Below are 5,987 nucleotides of genomic sequence, written 5' to 3'. Positions count from 1 at the left end.
AGACCTCAACAAGATCGCTGAAAATAAAACATACTTCCCATGGAGCTTTATAACTTAGCTCGTTGCAGTATCTAGAATGAATAACCTGTTCGAAAGTAAAACATCATGACAACATGACCATATAGCAACCATACTACATATTGGAGCTTTATAACACAACTCATTATGGTATTTACAATAACGAAATATACACATATGCAAATTTGCTAAACCAGCAAATAAAAGGATACAATTCCTGTATCAAGATTCAATAAGGGAATCGACAGGATCACACTTCCACCCTCAAAGTAGTATTAGAATTCACCTCCTTCTCAAGAAGTCCAGAATCCACTGCCACCGCCAAGGTTGCATCCAATGTTGATTGCAACAATCCTACGCCACTTGTTCTCTCAGCGAACAATTACCTGCTCATTGTTCAAGGGTGCACTCCCAATGTGTATCTGGTTCCATCTCATTGTGATAATGAGAAAAACAAATATATTTGTGACCTTCCCTTCTCTACTACACAGTCCCTCAAGAAATCCGGTCACCCCCTTCTGTGCAGTTACTCACCTTCCAAGTTCCCTGGTATCCCCTATCCCGGGTGATCCATCCATTCAAAAGGCTTCATTGCATAGGAAGATACAAAAACCAAGGCATATACCTGCCTCAAAACCATCATATCTATCATAAAATTCTCATGGAAATCAATAGACACTATTGGGTACCAGTGTCCCACAATGGCCCTACTCCTCAAGTACTCTACCAGCATACTGTTGCATGTTCCAATTTCTTTTGTTGTTGCTACAAATTCTTGTAGTTGATTTCAACCAACCAATTGGGAATGTTCATGCATTCGTGTTCCAAGCAAATAATTTCCATTAGATTCAAATAAATTAAAATAACCTCAAATCATACGTCGTTGGTAGTTTGTTAATAAGGTACACTTAAAATCTTGGTCGCTTCATGTCACAAAAATTCAAACCAACTGTTTGATCAAAAAATCATGTATTAACATATCACATCTGGTTAGCTCAAAACACAACTATTGCTGGGTTGTGTTATATTCTTTCCATGACTAGCTCACGTAGTTAACCAATGGGTTAGAAGGGGGCTGAAGCCCCCCCTTCATTGCGTCGATTGTGTAGCAAGGGGAGTCACAGGGGGTTTGAGGGGTGCAGGTAACACCATTCTATGGGGTCCGGGGCAGCGCCCTGGAAAATTTTGGTTTTGGACACTATATTAGGTTGGGCAGACCTACCTATGGTTTTTTGCATGTTTTTCGCACATGGTTTTGGATGCGATGGTTTTTGATCCATGGTTTTGGACGCGATGGTTTTCGGTCCATGGTTTTGGATGCTTCGACATGTATAAATATGTATTGTAACATTGAAAGGAACAGAATGAAAAAATCAAGCTAGTAGTCCTGGTTTTGGGATCTAGGGGAAAATATTTGTGTATATGTGTTTTATGTCTTATGCTCTCGCATTGTTTATTTTATGTGTTTTAGAATTCGTATGCAGGTAATTTTTGTATAGGGCTAAAACCTACAACTATCGTAAATCAACATCATAAATCATATTTAAACATTATAAACCAGAATCATAAATCATATATAATCATCATATACCATAGCCATAAATTATATGCATAATCAAATAGAAATAAAATGTTGATACTTATCATTTCATCAATCCTTAGCTTCTACCTTTGTCTTTATTCCGTACACACTCCGGATCGGTTGCCACATCAGACAAACACCCAGTGCCTTCTCCTTAACCATGTGAACATACACATAGTGTGCATCACACACACACAGCTACACATGTCATACAACACCATACAATACATGCATCTACACCAGTACCATATGTACCACATGTATGTAGTACCATCTGTATACGGCAACCACTTGCACAATGTGTGCACAACATCACATGTACACGGCACCACCTACATAACACCACATGTACAATGCACCACTACGCAACGTGTACACAATACCACATGTACACGGTCCCACAAACAAGACATATATGCGACACCATATGTACAGAGCACCACACGCACGACATGTACACATCCAACATCCAACATATCCAACATCTACATGCTCATAAAATCACGTGCACAATAATAGTACCAGACATCCAATACCATATTGTCTCTTCCAAGAAACCTTGCTTCAAGTGTCTCATCCCATGCTTGTCCCAGCATGTTGCAGACCACATTGCTTTCATTTTGTTGTTGTATCCCTTGGTATAACCTATCCATAACATAAGCATAGGCATGATGAAATCATATAATATAAACTAATAACCATATGATATTGACCTCATATATTTGTCATGACTACTCTTCCCAATTGATTCCTCATATCCAGGAACCTCTTCCTTCCATTTGCCTATGTGAGCAATCATTCCTCCACAAGGATGATTCCTGATCACCCTGTAAAACAGTGACATAGATACATGGATACATGCATATATATACATGAACATTATCATAAAAAATCATGGTCCTATCAGACAACGATATACATACGCACATACATACATACATGTATACATATAAACATTGGCATAATCATGACCACAACAAAATTGCCAGATATTGTAAGCTCTACGTTAGAAAAATTCCTTATTTGTGCATAACATGCATAACATTGAGAAATTTTTTTCCAACATAGCCAAGACGTCCGACACCTTTGATCCATTTCCTTTACCTTTTCTAGTTACCTTTCTCACATTTATCTTATCATTGTCCACTTACCACAATGGACCCAACCAATCCAACTGACTGTCATAGTCTTAGTTTTTGCTGTGCTTACTCACGCACCGAGATTCATCCGAGTCTTACATCACCTTCCATGTGCCACAAAAATTTCCTGAGCTCCATCAACTCTTCCTCTTCCTCAAACCAATTCCAAATACTCAAAACATAAAATGCAATACCAAGAAATAACTATGAAGAAAGCTATCAAAACCAATAAAAACATGACACCGCAAAAAAGTGGCATAAATATTCACCAGGCACATGCAAAATTGCAAATCAAGCACAAAAATTGCAAAATACAAAAATCACAAGACTAACCATAGACACCATGACTCAATCCCCATGGTTCCCAAGGAAAGCTCAACCAAAGACTTCTTCAAAATTCCATGGCAATTCCATTGCCAATCAATCCCTTGCATCATATCTCCATAAACACATAACTTTCAATGCATAAATAAATATAACAATACACAAGATACCTTATCTTTTTGTGTTAAGAACATTTCCTTGTAGCTGAACACCTCCATGCCATCTCTCAAGGGACTCCAATTCCCTTGAAAAATCCACTTGTAACTAGAGACTAGATAATATAATTGTCAATTACATGTTCATGAATCTAGCACATATCCACATAATGTCAGACAATATTAAGGTCAAGAAAGCTTCCTTTATGAGAAGAACTCATTCGTTTGGAATTAGTGTTTCCAAACATAGCCAAAGGAATTCTTGTCCAATTCCTTCCTTTTACCATTTTACGTTATTCCAATGTAGGCTTACTATGTATTGTCACATCACCCAACTATTAGTTATATAAACACATCAACTATTACCTTGTTACTCTAATAGAAAGCATTGTTTCCTGCAACTGCTCACACATGTCAATCACATGTTCCAAATATCAAGACAATCATATCTATCAATTTGAAATCAACTCTTACAAACAGTCATGTCATAACCCATAGTCAATTCATAGTCATTAAACATAATGCTACATTTGTGAACTACATTCAAGTACATATCAACAGTCTCAACAAATTTTTGTTAGTGCAATAATCCTAAAACAAGACCATTGGAATGCATACTCGTATTACGAAGTTCATCAAACATTCAACCAACTTTCAAACATACCATATTAAATAAATCAACTAGACACAAAACACTCAAACATCAAATAGATGTCATAATAAAAAAATCAAGCACAAGGTAGATGACATAAAATGATTAAATTAAAAACAATCTCAAATAAACAATAACCAATTTCAAAGAGGAGCTAGATCAAACAATCAATCTGCTATACTAATCTCTTTAGACAATTATAAATCTGTAGGGGATTTCAGAGAGATTGAAACACAATCTGTTCTTACCCATGTCTTCTATAATACTGTGAACATGTGCAGAAAACAGATATGGAAATACTGGAAAAAGATACAAGAAACACAAAATTATGTCAAGCCAGAGTCGTAAGGCTTTAATTAGAAAAAAAACTATTACAAAGTGTAGAGTCTTGACATCAAAAGCCCACCACCCTTATTATTACAAATGATCAAATATATAGAGATTACAATAAGCTAGCTGTTGTGAGCTTTTAGGAAAATCAAACAAAATCTTAACCCAGCTATCTAAAATGATTAGATTAAAAATACTCTCAAATGGACTCTCCTTGAAATCTGCAACCCTTAACTATTTTCTAAATTTCTAATATATATTAAAAGGCATGCAGGTCTAACTATTTAATTAAACAATTTCCTACTAATCTAATAAATAACCTAACACCTATTAACTAAAAAAAATGTACATGCTTATCCCTCCTATTTTACATTACAAGGAAATGTGTGCTGACATATGGGAGGAGAAGAAGATTAAATTAAGAGATTTGGAAGGCTGTTGAATCTTCTTGTTGACTCCTCCTTCCCACCTATTGCTACCTGCCCTCAGAATATGGAAATCCATTCGCCACTTATGCCACATTTCAAGCTCTGATACATACTTGAAAGCAAGGAAGTTAATACCTGAAACACTATTCTTGCATTGAGGTTAAGTAGAGTTTGAAACTACCTTGTTACTTTACCACACGACAAGGGGTGTGTGTGGTATGCTCTTGACATCCCTTTCCATTTATGAATATGGAGTAAGAAAATCCTGTCTAGTTTATTTTTGTGGGTGAAATACCATGCCAACATACTGACAGCCTATTGGAAGTCTCTTTCTCATTACCCTTTACCTTAATATGTGTTAGGAGACACTCTTTAAAACCCTCGAGGGAGGACCGAGGGCTGCTAAGCATCTGCATTTTCACCTCTGCTATGACTAAGGAATCATCTTACTCTACAGTGCCATGTTGTGATCGGTCGATTGTATTCAGTGCTGCAAGGATCAGTCCCATTGCTTACCCCCATTATGAAAGGTCCAAAAAATTTTGACCTTTGATGAATTTCACTCGATGTCACAAATTTGAAAAACAACACAACATAATTTGAAACTAATGGGTCTCGGCTCCTCTCAATGAGTGTATCAATACTTAAAGATGAATCCCTGCCTGGAATCACGCTCTCGAGCAGATCAATAAATATTGAGAAGAAGTCTTCAAAAGTGAACTCTGCCTATCCCAGGTCTAGGAGGGTTTTCTTGCATTTCTCAATGTTCTTGAAGACATGTTCCATTTCTACTTCATCTTGGGTCTCCAATAGATGCTCCAGATACAAAAACATGTAGGAACAAAAGAAGCAGTTTCCATCACAACGTGTGTGTCAAATTTCCCCATATAAATCATCTAGTACCTTAATTTTCGCCTTTAAGATAGAACTTCCAATTTCACACTCAGCTGCCAAGGCTGAAAGAGACTCCTTGTTGCCGAAAAATGAGATTTTGAGGGCTTCCTTGGCCTGGATGGCATTCTTTTGCTGTAATTGTAGCACTATCATGAACAGGCTGAGGTCAAATCGCAATCACATTTTGGAATTAAGATTAGGACAATCAAAACGAGAAAAGGAAGCAACATTAGCATCTAATTAGAGCAGGGGTACACATGCCCCAATAGTTGTTCTTTGTGATGATGCTGTAGAAGCTTATGAAAGTTCTTCCAAGAAGAGGAAGACTGGACAACAATTAAGCAGTGATGTTCAATTTCATGAATCAAAGGAATTCAATAAAATCCACCGTATCTATATTTCTAGCGGCACTAGTACAACCTACGCCCTTGCCTTCATGCATCCACAACTGGAGCATATTCTTCT

General features: G+C 36.9%; 1 pseudogene; it reads right to left on the bottom strand.

The window, feature by feature from the left end:
- Positions 1-2,503: 2,503 nt before the first annotated feature.
- Positions 2,504-5,675, bottom strand: LOC149193482 (OVARIAN TUMOR DOMAIN-containing deubiquitinating enzyme 1 pseudogene; annotated as a pseudogene).
- Between the last annotated feature and the right edge of the window lie 312 nt (positions 5,676-5,987).

This window comes from Pinus tabuliformis, chromosome 2_2 (genome assembly GCF_031772625.1).
Source record: "Pinus tabuliformis cultivar Carrire ecotype Pingquan chromosome 2_2, CPIR1, whole genome shotgun sequence".
Classification (NCBI taxonomy): domain Eukaryota; kingdom Viridiplantae; phylum Streptophyta; class Pinopsida; order Pinales; family Pinaceae; genus Pinus; species Pinus tabuliformis.
This window is presented reverse-complemented; position numbering and strand designations above follow the sequence as displayed.